This window comes from Phalangium opilio, unplaced genomic scaffold, assembly GCF_054372755.1.
Source record: "Phalangium opilio isolate 3A_F unplaced genomic scaffold, DU_Popi_V2 ptg000528l_1, whole genome shotgun sequence".
Classification (NCBI taxonomy): Eukaryota; Metazoa; Arthropoda; class Arachnida; order Opiliones; family Phalangiidae; genus Phalangium; species Phalangium opilio.
In genome coordinates, this window is record NW_028324242.1 from 553268 (window position 1) to 568087 (window position 14820).

Below are 14820 nucleotides of genomic sequence, written 5' to 3' on the forward strand. Positions count from 1 at the left end.
GTCAGGTTCCCCTTGGTCCTATCCTACTTCAATATTTATGCAATACGCCCCCCCCCCCCCGGGTCGAACTTGCCGCCCAACCCGACCGACCATCTTACCGACCGTCGACGACTTCCTAGCTAGCTGCACCTAGACAAACACATTTTCTCCATCCAAGTTTTGATAGAATTATTTTTTTTTTTGCCCGTTTATTCACAGCAGCCACCGGGCACTGTTGAAATTCCTTTTTCATCTTTTTAACCTTAAGGCTTAAGGCTTTTGTTTCCCCCGAAACTGAAAGGTTTTTGTCCTCGAAATTTAATCAATCTACCCAACGAAAAAATCCGAATTGTTTATCTTTGTTTGAAGAAAGAAAGAATTAATTTAATTTGAAAGGTCGTTTAGTACATCCCGTACCTGTAAAGTAAATATTTACCTTGAGATTTTGCGTCTTTAAAATGTTTTTAAGTTGTCCGAAAGCGTAGTGAAAACATCACAACCTTTGACCCCCTTGCCCCTCGCGAATCCCTATAAATAAAAGGCTCGTGGTTTCCAGTAATTATAAAATAACACAGGCGATTCGTATTTTCACGTACAGGGTGTTTCTGATAAGTCTGGCATTAATTAACGCGATTCGGTTGAAGTAATCTTGTTCCAAATGTATGGGGATGTTAGAAAGAATCGTGTTACAATTACCCCCCCCCCCCCCGCCTATTTGCGGTACACTTCTCTCTAAGAGAAGTATTATATACTTCTGGTTCTTATTTAGCTTAGTAAAGGGACCGTCAACCGCGATGGAAGTCTTGGATGCTTGCTTCATCGCGTAAATATTTTAGTCATCTACTTTTGCAAGCACAGCTGCTCCGTGTCTGTGTTTGTAATAAATTAATTTGGTTTTTATGGCAATCAAAATCAAATCGTTAAATTTAAAAAGCGCGGGTTTAGAGTAGGAAGTTTTGTTATTTAAGTAAACTTGACGTTCTAAAGATAGCGCTGTAGGTGGGTTTTGATCAAACATTTTTGCGAAAATTCTGTCCATCGTGTACTGTACAACCCCCCCCCCCCAACACATTTTAATCGAACATCCAGCTGTGATTTCGCAACCAATAAAAAGTAGCTAAGACAAATTATTCCGTATCTGCGTGCGACGTCTTGTTTTCTCACTAAACCCTTCCTAATGGGAGTTGTTGTTCAGGTCGTTCTTGGTAGCTACAGCCATAAGGGAAAGAATATATCGGGGGCGTTAGAGACTCCATCAGGTGTATTCTAGGAGAAGTTGAGGAGCCCCCAGGCCAAGGCGAGCGAGCGGCCCAGCCGTCTGTCGGTGGGTGATTTCCCCCCCCCCCCTGGTAGGCTAGCTTCTCCCGACCCGAAGGTTCTCGTTTAGTTGGACTCCACTTTCTGTTCGGGACTCGATCGCGAGTGACACAGTACACGCGGCGGCCGCTTTCCCCGGTACGATTGGCTGTAGAGTGTAGATAGAGACACCGGGGTATAGCCTTAAAACCCCCATATGGCGCGCGCCAACTGCGCTTTTCCAAAGTTTCGCCAACTGCGCTTAATTTCCGGTGTTGTTTTATTAGGCATCGTTTCGCTAATCGCGTGAGAATCGCGGCGGTTCCGTTGGGAAGTTTCTTAACACTCTTATCGATTCTTGAGATTCAGTTTTTAATAAATATATTGGAAACAGTAAGATATAAACTCTATATCATTTTAACCGTGGATGTAACGTATCTTTATACCCGTGTCACGTGTTTCTTTGAGTGATTTGTGATTTATACTCAGTGTTCAAGCTGTTTTTTCGTTCGTTTATAATTCGTACATGGATATGTCTTTATAAAACAACTTCCGTTAAAAGGTAGGAGCTTAAGGTTAAGATTACGAGTCTTTTTAAGAAATTTTAATCGGTTCCGAAACAACTAAGTCGGTAAACGTTTAAAGTCCTTGAAATTCGAATGGATGTATATATGTATATACCGCATTATTCAAATTCTAAGTATGTAGACTTGCGATTTCCGATTATAGAAACTAATTAACAATTAAGCTTTAGCGCGCGACGAATACAAAGCGAGATCTTAACGTCTAAGACCAACACGTATACAGGGTATTTCTGATGAGCCTGGCATAAATTAAGGGTTTGTTGTTCTTTGGGCGATTTGAGTTGAAAGTGTAAATTCTAACTCCATTTTGCCAAAAGAGACACTGTTTTCGAGTAATGAATTGAGTGTTTTAGGGATGACCCCTTAATTAAATTAGAAATCATTGTCTTAATCAGTTACTTGATTAAATTAAAGGGGTCATCAATAAAATACTCTGGGTAATATCAACTTAGGGCAAAGTGGAGATAGAAATTACATTTTCGGCTCAAAACACCTCCTTAATTAGTTTATGCCAGACTTATAAGAAACATCCTGTATACGTAACAAGATCGAGAACCAATTGATGTTTTGTTTATATTGTGGTAGACTAGGTGGCTTAACAGTTTTTCGTTTGAATAAAGGGGGCAGCTAGAAAAGTAATTAAATATATCTTGACCGTCCAACTTGACCCTGAAAACGGACGGCGCTTCTCTGTAAATCATTTTAGAAAATCCAGATGTAGATGCGTATAGGCCTAAAAAGAGTTTGAAATCTCAAATTTTCGTATTGAACTAAATAATAACTCGGTATAATACAATTTGGTGTCTAGAGAAGGCAGCAATTTCCATTAAAATCCGGACGGTTTGAAAGCCAACATATTGTCAATTTGCTGGGTAAACCGACAGAGTTGCGGGAGCGAGGCGTTATATTGTTTGTATCGCTTTATGATGAGGGCGCTCGAATATTCCTACCTAGACGAGGCCGAGATACAATCACGGAGGAGGAAATAGAAGAGTATGAGCGTGAGAGGGTGTTGATCGAGCTCCGGAAATAATAGCATCTCGTTTTCCGAAGATTGGGAGCCAAATATAAATAGATGCGCTGCTACCCTCAGTCCCAAATCCATTCTAGCGGCAAAACCAATTTCAAAAGTTTAAAGCAAGCATTCGGGCTTGAATCCCCAGTAGACAATATTCCCCCCCCCTCCCATCCCTTTTAAGTTTGGGGAAACGGATACCAAACGCGGGTTTTGAAAAATGTTTGCCTAAGCTTATTTATTTATTTTTCGTCAAACCATTCAATAGAGCGTTGCATTAATTATAGGACAGTATAGAAACACCGCCGTCGCCGCCTTTGGTTATTTCCCTAGAGCCAAGAAGCGCCGCTAGATGCAGCGCCAGTTAGTGAACTCGGGCTCCGTCTGGCGTTGCTTCTTGACGCCAGGGAAAAACACCTTACATGACAACCCCGCCCCGGTAATTAATTGAATTCAATAATCAAGTGCAGGGTCCTATAATTCCTATAAAATCCTATATTTTTGAACCTGTCCTATATTATTATCCTTAATTTCACGAAAGGTCAGACTATAATATCCTTTATTTTTGTCATAATATTGCATTTTAATATCGTTTCTCAACGTCAAATTTAGAAGAAAAGCGTTTAAAATGACCATTTTAACGCGTTACTTACAACGTTTTTGAATTCAGCTTTTAGGCTTAGTAAAAAGCCCGCCAAAATAACCCGCCAAAAAAGCCCGCCAAAATAGCCTCGTCTCCTTCGCTCTTAGAGCGCGCCATACAAAAAATTCAACTGCATGTTTTCCCTCCCCCTCCTCTATCTCCCCCTTCTTCTCGAAGCTCCGCTCCGGAGTCCCTCTCCCTCTCGTCCGGAAAGACAACGGGCCGGGCTTTGTTAGTTTGAATTTCGCGAGATAATCGGTTATTGTTAATTGTTTTAAGTCGGATTTAAACATCTAAAATGAGGCCAAAATGGATGAATTTTGTGATCAAAACTGTGCCAAGATCGAGGCAAAAAGGATTCAAATCATTTGGTCGTAAAATATTCCCCGTGTAAGTTTGTCTTTTTAGCAAGTTTTATTTGTGAAGTCCCGTTAGTCGTTAGGGTTAGTGAAGTGGGGGGTTAGGGTTAACTACTCGAGCTTCACTCGGTGCTAAACGGTGGGTGGGTACGGGGAATGAACATAATTATATATAAGAATTTTTAGTCCTATATTTTCCTATAAATACACATATTTTCTCCTATAAAATCCTATAATTCCAGAAAAAATTCCTATTTTTATTTTGCACACGACATCATAGATGGCGTTTGCAAAATATTTCTCTATACGGAAAATTTGACGAGGGAGAAGCCACTCTGTAATAAAGTCTTTCTGAGAGTGTAAGATGGGAAGCGTATTACGCCGTTTAACGCGGAAATACACTCGGGATTACTTTTTACAGTTTTTATTTCAATATTAGAACGGGTTAAAGGCATATCTCCCGAATTTACGGCATTAAAACCACCAAAAAGGTAATACCCGGGGAATACGCCATTGGCTGATCCCTCGGACGGCGTGCGTTTCTCGTTGACGAGGGGAAAGCCGCTCCGTAATAAAGTCTTTCTGAGGGTGTACGATGGGAAGCGTATTACGCTAGTTGCCTGATCCCTCGAATGCCGAGCGCGGCGTGCTCCCGAGCGCGACGTGTCGGTTAGTAACCTCGTATTTTAAGCTTAAGATGATACTGAGAATAAATAAGGGAAGATTGGCGCGGCTCTAGAGACCGCGCGCGTTATCCGGGGTATCGTAAATTATGTACGTAGAAAACCTCATATTTTTAGCTTAAGATGATACTGAGAATAAACGAAGGATAGATCTCTGGTCTAAACGCGCCAGATTTTACGGTAGACGGTAGAGTAGACCGGGAGTCCTATATTGCGTACGCGGGAATCTTGCGGACTGCCGACGGCAATGTTTAAGCCTTTGCTTAACTGAATTTTATTTTATCAAGCTAAATATAATTTTTGTGATCTACTGTCTTGTGACACTTGAAGTTCCGATTTAATGTTATAAACAGATTCCCGATTAGTAAAATCAATTGTCGGTAAGTGTATACAAATGGCCAATTGATTTAAGTTCCTATATAGAAACTAGTTCAAATAAAACGAAAATTATCAAATCTTAACTGAATTTCCTACTTAGATTTAAATATCAATTTTTCAAGCTAAGTATAATTTTTGTAAACACTGCGACTAATTGTATTATTTACTAAACATTATGATTAATGTTTAGAGCTCGGCATTATCTATCCATTATCCACAAATTGGTGGATAACCGATTATTTATAAACAAAGTTGTAGATTATAATACGATTTAGCATGAGTTATGTGGATAATTTTCGAGTATGGATGAAGATAAAATAACTTGGATAATGGATAGATAATGCCGGGCTCTAAACATTGTGATTAATGTAACATTAGTAAATAAATCATTAATAATGATTTATTTACTAAACATTGTTATTAAGGCTTTAGAGCCGAACATAAAATCTTAACTGAATCTCCTACTTAGATTTAAATATCAATTTTTCAAGCTAAGTATAAGCCCTGAAAATTTAATGACAAGTGTGTTACAATCGATTATATCCAAAAATGGTTAAAAATGTTCATAATTAATTAGTTTTATAAATTATGCAATGAAAGAGGAAGTGACGTACATTTGGGTAAATGTTTCGCGGGAGATTCAAATGTCGATTTGGGTTAAAGAAATAAGAGAATAATTTGAGATGGTGAAATGTTTGGCGGGAGATTCAAATGTCGATTTGGATTTGGGTTATAGCGTGGGTCCTCGCGGAGCGCTCCCATGGAGGAATAAAACTAGGAGATCCTATTCTTCAAAAACAGTCTTTAACGAAGCTGGAAACTACTACTACCATTTTTATTGCTCCTTGGAAGCGCTCCGCGAGGACCCAAAGGAAAACGCTATTAAAGAATAGGGTTTTAAGCTCTCTCTCCTTATGGAACCAACCCTAATGTTTACATTTGGATTTGGGTATTTAATCATTAAAATTTTTAGAGAATAGTGCCCCTGGATACATTTCAAGTTTTCTGCTTATTTCCGCTCTCGCGAATTTCCAGGAGGCTCAAAGTATTTCAGTTATTTCCGCCCCAATTCAACCTTTTCTAGCCGTGATTTATTTCGTCGGTTTTATTTTAAGCAGGGACGGAAATAAGATAACTTTGAGACACTTATAGGGGTCACTGCCTCACTGGACCAATGTCCTATAAATTGATTGGGTGTGCAAAATGTTCTGGTTGCTGGACCAGCTTGTTCCTATAAGTAATTTAAAATTTTGGCTGTGTTATCTGGAAGTGTTTTATTGGGGTTTCGGGTTTTAATTTGAAGCGGAGCTGGGGTTTAAATTTTAATTTAGTTCTAGTTTTCAAAAAATACCTCGATTTAGACTTGGGAAATTTAAGAAATTGGTTATTTTATGGCTTGTACAGTTACTTGGCCTAAACTGTAATAGCAATTTATTAAGAAACGCTAGTTTAAATTTAATATTAAACATTTTGTTAGCTTTTTAATCGCATCCTTCCTCCGAAGAAAAAGCTGGGCCCCGAAGGGATTTAGCGGCGAGTAATTAATTAATTTTAATTAAAATTTAAAGAAAGTTTTTCTTAATTCTTTTCTCTCACCTTTTTTCTTATAATACCAGACTCTTAATTTTGGAGTAATTAATTAGAAAGAAACCCGTCTTGTATTCTCCCCCCCCCCCGGTCACAGAAAAGAAACGCCATTAGTTAAGAACTATATGTATCTGTATAGGAATTCTTGCTTTTTTGTTTACTTGTTTACCATCTGAAAACAAGCTCTTAATAATCAACTAGTAAGATAGAAAACATACTGTCGTGGATTGTAATTAGAAACTTAATTAGTGTTTTAGTTGCACTTGATTTCTTAGTTGCCGCGGTAGAATTATTTTTGCACCCAAGAGCAATTGCTTCAAGATGGGAGACAATTCGCGGTTTTTGCACCTACATCCCAAATTGAATTTAAACACCAATGTCAGACGATAGAAAGATTTCTACAGTTAAAAACTCTTTACAAAAATAGCTCAAAAATTGGTTTAAATCTGATACCTACTGTACCTTATCAGTGTTTGGAATGGATTTCTCTATAATTTGTGGGTATAGACCGAGTGAGATTTTCCTTGAACTAGTTTCGTTTAAAGTATAGGTTCTCGGTTTTGGATGTCCAGGTGAGAAATTCAATCGAGATTGAGTGTGTATCAATCCGTGGTGCTGGTTTACTTTTTATCAGTTTGGTTGGTCGGAGCTTATTTTTAGACCAAAGTTCACGTCATTTCAAGGGTTATTTTTGAAATCCACTTTTTGATTAGTTTTGGGAAGAAACTTGAAAGAACGCGTCATTCCAAAAATATTGACTATAATTTGGCGTACTTTTGCTTCATGCCTTCTGAACATTACGGAATTGATAATTATTATTATTTGTAGGCCTGGTAAATAGTTCGCCCATTGATATGAAATTACAACTGATGCGTAGGGATCATTTCTCGGAGTTGAATTAGCCTTATTCCTGATCAGCGCCACCTACCCATAGCGGCGATTTTGAGAACTACTGTAAGCGGCAAGCCAATCAGATGTCGCTAAAATCTGGTGACGTCACTGACTGGCACTCTCGGGTCTTACCAAAAATGACGTCACCAGATTTTAGCGACATCTGATTGGCTTGCCACTTACAGTAGTTTTCAAAGTCACCGCTATGGGTAGATGGCGCTGATCAGGAATAAGGCTAATTAGGAAACTTAACGTAAATCCTTCAAAAATTCCTGAAAATGTCTAGACAGAAACGCAACTTACTTCCAAACTTATTTTATCCAATAAATAAAAGATTAAAATAAATTTCCATCTTTCTCGTGGCAATTTTTCTCTCGGGATTACAATGACAATCTGACAAGGGCTTATTATGTAAAACAGGAGATTCCTATACGAATTCGTCGTCGTCTTGTTAGTTAGTTTTTCCCCGAATGGTGACTGGTCCTTTCGCTTTAGTTAAATCTGGAAAAGCCTTCGGGAGTAACGCGGCCAGGGATATTCCATTCGCACCTTTTCTTTTTAGAACGTAGGCGGAGCTTAGATTCAAACGGGGATTTCGAAACGTCTCATTTCCCCCCCCCCCCCCGGTGTTAATCACGGGGGTCTCCTTTCTTCCCTCTCGGTCCAGCTCCTTTCCCTTTTCTGTTTGATGAGGAAATGAAAAAGAAAAGCTGGGCTTCCACGCTTCGGCTCTCCTCTTCCCCAAGAAAGGATACCGAGAGAGACGAGAAGACCCGACTCTTATCACCTCTTAGGCAGAATTCTTCGTCCCATAAGCTACGTCTCCGTCCTATGACGACGACATCTTCCTCCGAATGTCAGTGTACCGAGCGAGAGTCCACGAACCAAAGCAGTTTTCTTTATTAACTAGTTTCCAAGGTTGGGTAGGGTTGCGTACGGCGTTCTAGCACCCCTTTCGGGCAAAGATCCGAGTGATGGATCACTTCCGTCTATCCGACAACTATAAATAAAGTTTTCCTTGATTATTAAGAATAGAGCTTGAGGCTTTAGGCACAGATTTTAGCACGCTCGCCCCCCCCCCCCGATACTCCATTCTCCAAGAAGGCCCTTAGTTGACGAGAACTTTAGGCCGGGGTTGGGGTTCTTTGTCCAACCGAAACACCTGTAGATAACTGCCTAATTACGTACAGTTAGTAGGAAAAATTGCGTAGCCATGTTTTCAACCTGTCCTCGTGGATTTTGCGCCTAAATCCTGGCCCAGAAAATCCGCGTAGAAATTAAGATTAGAGATATGTGAGCCTGATATTATTGTGGTTCTATCCACCTTTCCTGGGACCATTCCCCGCCATTCGTGTACTGACCACAACCGAACACACCTATATGCAGTTAAATTTGGTAGTAGTATAGGCCTATACGCTATAACACCATTTAAGGCTTAATAGAGAAGCCCAATAAGTACTTAAGCTAAGCTTTATAATGGTAAATATAAAACCGCTATACTTCGTGGGATGAATTTCGGATTTTTTCCAGACCATTTATTAAGTTTAACGCCTTTTCGGCTAGCTAGGAAACTGTCGGATCATACGAAGCCATTGTGGCCAAGCAATTTTCGTTCAACCTCTCTGATGACCCATACGCTATAACCTGTATTGTGTCTAATTGCGCGGACGAAGTTTAATAATATTCCCATACCTATATATCTAGCCCCGTTCGATACGAGTTAAAAAGTCAAATATAAGTACGCGCGGGTGCTGCTTTTGCTCGCGTCCTCGCCTTAATCGATTCTCTATCCAAACATAAATTCAACTTTTTGTGGACCCAAGTTTGATGTAGTTTTTTTGTTTTTGTAACTTGTTGCGTGTGTACTGAAACTTCATAGTGGGTGGATGGCAGCTAGTCTTTTGAGGAAACGCCATATCCCAATCGAATAAGGATCAGTATTAGTTTGGATGTGCCAGTATATCAGTTGTTTTTGTTAGTTTTCATAGTTAGTCGTTGTTACATAAGGCCTGGCGGTTGAAGGAGACCCCGTAGGATTTCGCGCATCTTCTCACTCCATTTAGGCCTCCTTTTTAGTCTGACCAATGTTTGAGTATAATCAGAAGTATATAATAGTTCTTTTCGAGAGAAGTTTGCCACAAAGCGGGGTAATTGTAACGTGATTCTTCCCAGAACATTTAGGAGCAAGGTTACTAAACCTAATCACGTACGCGATAAATAGTTCCCCCTCATCATTACTCTATTAGCGCTTAATTATTTGTCAAGGCGCATGCGCTTGTGGATTTTTTTCCCACCTTAAGACAATCAAGGTTTGTGGGTTGACAGCTGAAGATTTAGTAAATACCAAACAGTTATAGAATTCACCCTATAGCACGGTGTGATATTCCCATCTGAAGTTTGATGAGCGGGAGAGCAAGCAGAAAGGGTTAGGGGCCTAGGAAGAATCATGTTACGTAACTAAAGTAATAAGAGGATACAGAGTGTCATCCTTCTTCTATTATCCCCTTCTGGTATAACCGAATAAAATATCACGAAAAGTATGGATTTTTTTCTTTATTCCGTGACGAAAAAGGAAATATATCGGGAAAATATGAATAAAAACGGAAACAGTGCCATAGGTGTGGCACTCTTTCTTCTTCTTCTCTCGTTTGACGTCACGAATATTCATTCAAACGCCTATAATAAGAGTAATTAGAAAAGGGGCAGCAATTTCCAGAATAAATCTTTCAAAATGGCCTCCACATCAAAAAATAAATTTAAATTTGATAGAATAATGCATGAGGGTACGTAATTAGTCGGCTGTTGAATTTAATAGCTTAATTAAAGCTTTTCTTAGTCTGTAAAGCCGCGCGTATCATTAGTAAAGCCAAGGACTCTCGGAGACCGGGGGAGGGGGAGAAACCCCTTCGCAATATTCTAGCGGCTAACAATAATCCTTCATTGGATCGATGAAGTTGCTTATTGGCTTTCGCGTCTCCTCCTTACCGCCGCACGCTTATGGGCGCGACACGTCTTCTTAGTCCTACCGGCTTGTTTAATGGCTTTTTGATTGGCCTCCTGCGCCACGTGTTGTTGTACGTTCTCCTACGACAATGTTATTACCACTGTTTGCTACTTGTACGATGAACACCCAATTAGTTTTGGATTATAAGATGCTAATACCTATACGTACAATGACGTGTTTATTGTAAAGTTGTTTAAAATTAACGCCGGCCATTAACTTAGCGTTCTTCATCGATAATCACGTGATCAATGGGTAAAGCGCGTGCAATTTCAAAATTCAAAAACAAAGGCTTATAAATATTAATTTATTCATAATAGCGCGTGAAAATTCTGAAAAAAATTTAAACCGAGGCTTAATATTTTAATTTAGGTTCGTCTATTTTCCGAACTCTATCTCTTTTTAATCAATAATGTTCGCGTCTTTTCTCATCCAGACGTGGCTTTGAATTTTCTAGGAAACATTAATCAGTTCAAAGCTAAAGACTAGGCATAAAGGTTTTACCCTCATCGTGACGGATTCTCTGGGCTGCCTCTATCTACCTGTTCTACCTGTAGGTCCTTTAGTTTTACGCCCCTCTTATTTAGAAGAAAGGAGCTCGATATCGCGCAGCTGCGCTTGCTTTTCGAAATATCTCCTTTGGAAAAAAAAGAAATGAAAAAAAAAAAGGGAGAATTGAAGCTGTTGCTTCTCAATTCGAATAGTATATATAGGCCTAGAGAGAGACTTCTCTTTCGTGGGTAACTTGAGGAATTCTATTGATTTTGGGCTGCCCCCTACGCCCACTTGCCCCTTGCCCGTTTTTTTCACGGACTTTCGCAACGCTTCCAACTCGAACCCTCTTTATAGGTGTATCGTGATACCCCGGAGTCCAGTTTTACCGAGGATATTCGTTTTAAATAGTTAGGGAACTTCAATTTAAATATACAGACATTCTGCTTGAGAATTATATAGGAAAATTTCACGTAACATAACCTTATACCTAAAAAAACGGGCCTTTTTCTAAATATAAATAGAAAAATATTGAAAAGTGGCCTTTCTTTTAAGGTATAACCATTCCTTTTCTCGGTTATTCTTTTGGGCGAACTCGTTAATTCCTTCTATAACCATTCCTTCGAGTAGTCATGACACGCCTATGAGAAAATGATAGAATGAAAAGAATAGATAAACACTTGCAGCCTGCAGTTATAGGAAGAAGTTGGTATCTTTGAAATGATACACCTTTACCTGCTGGAAAAAAGGTAAAAGTTTTACACTTTCCCGGTAACGTTAAGGCACCAAAGAAAATCCGAGAAAACTGACGTACCCTCGTTTCATTCTCGCGTAGGCTTTGCGAGTTTTCTTTTTTCGTTGTCAAGTAATTCGGATAATGGTGCTTGGGGGGGGGGGTTTATTATTAATTTTGGTAACCCGATCCTAGTTAATTATTCATAAACGTCATAGCCATATTTGTAATTATTGGGGAGTGATGTTTATCAGGAGTTAGTGTAGAAATATCACTTTTTTTGCAGAGTATAAATAACTTTAGGCGGGCAAGTTTCGTCTTGACTCGGCGTCAATTTACTGGCGTCATAAGCTCGTAAGATGTGTTCCGTAAGTTTGTCACTGGTTACAAACTGGAGCTTGTCACGAAGTGACGTTGGTGACACGTCATAGATTCTATTAAAACGACGCTTGGTCAGGCTTAGCACAGACTAAGAGGAAAGACGGACTGCAAAATTAACCGAACTTGCTCTCATTAAGTCTCTTGCATTATAAAGTATACGTAGAGTCATACTTATGGAACGTATCTTATGAACTTACGCTAGCCTTAATAATATATAATGCTCATTCGGTAATAACTGGTTTTCGCGAGAAGCATTGGGCTTTATTGCGAGTGTCACGGGATTATGGTTGGAGCCATTGAACTTCAAACTTTGTAAGAGATTGATTACAAGCTTCAATATTATTTTATACATTCTACCGAGTTTCATTCTTCGCTGTTGTTTATATAGGCTTAATTAGTAATATAGGTTTAGTTAAAAATGACGCTATCTCAGTGTTTTTATTGTACAATTCTAAGAAGAAATTTTCCCGTTCACGCAGGTGAATCAAACCGTGATGAAACACGTACTGTACGTTGATGTTTGATGTATTTGCGATATTTATTGGATCGAGCGCGGTGATTTTGTGTTTGTGAATATTCTTAATGGAATGGACTAAAGTTGAAGGAAGGTACTTGATGTTCAACGGAGCTGACTTCCACCGTAAGTACTTACCATTTTTTTTTCTATACACAATCTCTTACGGACGGTTATCGTAAACAATCTCGGCAAAAATGCGCGCTTAAAAGCGGAGCTCTTTTCCAATGAATAGTGTATTAACCCAAAAACAGATTTTGCCCTGTTAAAAAATTTGAAGAAAAAAAATATGACACCTGAAGGAGCTCGCAGCGAGTTCATTTAAAATTCTTCGACGCCCAAAGCGCGGCGGGGTTTTGGGGTCACTAACTATACGGATAGGGATTGACGGGTGATGGTGCGGTGTTCTTGTTTCTGCGTCGTGTCAATTGGGAACCTATCCCGGAAGAGTGATATTTTTTTTGCGAGGGACATTGGGACAGGTAGGCGAGGTACGCGAGGTAGCGTTCTTCGAAAACTCTCTTTTAATGAGGCGAACGTGTTGAAGTGGCCGTGACTGGTAAGCTACTGGCCAAGCTCTTTATAAGCAGGAATGGCGTAGTCAGCGGAAGACACCATTCCCTTCTGTTCCCTTCTGTTTTTTCACTTCACGCGCACTTAAACTTTTATGGACTGGTAGTAACTTGACATACTGGCGTTATGGAATTCCAAAAGAGGAATATCGGGTGGGGGGATTATAACTTTTTACTACAAGTTTAGAGTGGACCAGGATTAATTTCCATTATTATTTTTTAATATCTAAGAGCTGCAGTCTGGGATTTCCCTCGGGTATAAAAGGCTTGTTTTAGAAATTTTAAAAGTGATATCAAGAAATTGCTAGGCTAGTACACATTTTAAAGGCGCGCAGTACAATGTCTTTTAGGGAGAGATTTCTCAGAAGATTAGCGATGTAGTACTAGAAAGCGTTGTACGGTACGTTCCTTACCATCTTTAATGGTCGTGTATCGCTGTTCCCACCATTTGGGACAAGGACAAGGTATTTCTGTAAAGGTTATTACGTATTAAGAATTGTACTTTTTCATCGACTCTGTAAGCTAAAGTAGTTTTGATATCTATATACAGGGTGTTTCTGATAAAAGACATTCCCCTTAATTTATGCGTGCAGACTTATCAGAAACACCCTGTATAGAGTAGGAACTGTCGAAAAATGTCCGATTCTAAGCTTTGGGCAACATACACGTACGTGTTTTGTCGAATCATACGGAGGTTTGTTGACAAGAACTTTCTTTAGAGTAACAATCTCGGGGAATATTTGAAAACGAATTCCTACAAAGAAAAGTAATCCCGAATCCTTTTTTATACGCGTATCTTCCTCGCTATTTCCTCGCTTCATTTTGACCCATATTCTTTTTGCTTTGCTCCCTACCCAGAATATACCTGATATCATAAGTTCATAATACGTTCCGTAAGTTTGTCACTGGTTACTGAAGTGACGTAGGTGAAGTGTCAAAGATTCTCTGTGGTGAGGCGCTGTAAAAGGAGTGTAGTCTGCGATTCTCGCTTGTCGTTGTCGAACTAGCTCGAACTGTAAGTCTCTAGAGTTACAAAGTATAGGTAATGTCGTACTTAAACGGAACGTATCACTTATAAACTTAGGCTGATATTGGTTTGTATAGAGTTTTTACGAAAATGGCCGCTCTCGAATAAGCCTTTCGTCTCTCGTTTTAGGCGGGCTCTTGATTTTCGAGTGTGTAGGCCTATAGGATTTTCTTTGAAGATATACCGGGGCTTTATACGAGAGCTCGCTCGATTGGGAAAAAGTTATCTTCAAAAGACCTATTTACTTACTTTTAATCTAAAAGGATACGTTTTAATATTTGGTCAAATATAACTGGCTACAAAGAGAAATTTATATATTGCAGTTGTAGATAAACTTAGATAAAAAAGGGACGCGTGGTTAATCAACTAATGCGGTTAATTGCCGACCATATACTTTTAAAATAGCTATAAAATATATTCATCTATTCAAGCAAAATGAATGAAATTTTAATTTAATAGCATTTTACTTTCCAATGTGGGCCTCTCCGTTCGGATATTTAATAATTTTAACACAGTTTCATCGATCCCCCTTATAGTTCACCTTGTTAAGATAAATGGGATTAAAAGCTTACGTCTACGCGCGGGAAAGTTTAATTGCTCTAAGAGTAACTCCCTTATTCCCAGACCTACCCGGGATATACACCTTTGAGCCCCCCCAATATTTGGTCCTCTAATATGGCTCATT

The 14820-nt window shown here is 39.2% G+C and overlaps 1 protein-coding gene across 18 annotated transcripts in view; it reads left to right on the forward strand.

Annotated features, from left to right (window-relative positions):
• The window catches only part of cac (calcium voltage-gated channel subunit cacophony), a 151679-nt gene that overhangs the window by 1040 nt on the left and 135819 nt on the right, over positions 1-14820 (forward strand). For 16 of the 18 annotated variants that reach the window (XR_016379743.1, XM_089861926.1, XM_089861935.1 and 13 more), the window contains exon 2: positions 12502-12662. The gene's annotated coding sequence lies outside the window, so the exon portion shown is untranslated. Of the gene's footprint in view, positions 1-1411; positions 1838-3738; positions 3908-12501; positions 12663-14820 lie in introns of those variants that run through there. The other 2 variants (XM_089861923.1, XM_089861922.1) reach the window with 2 other exon arrangements.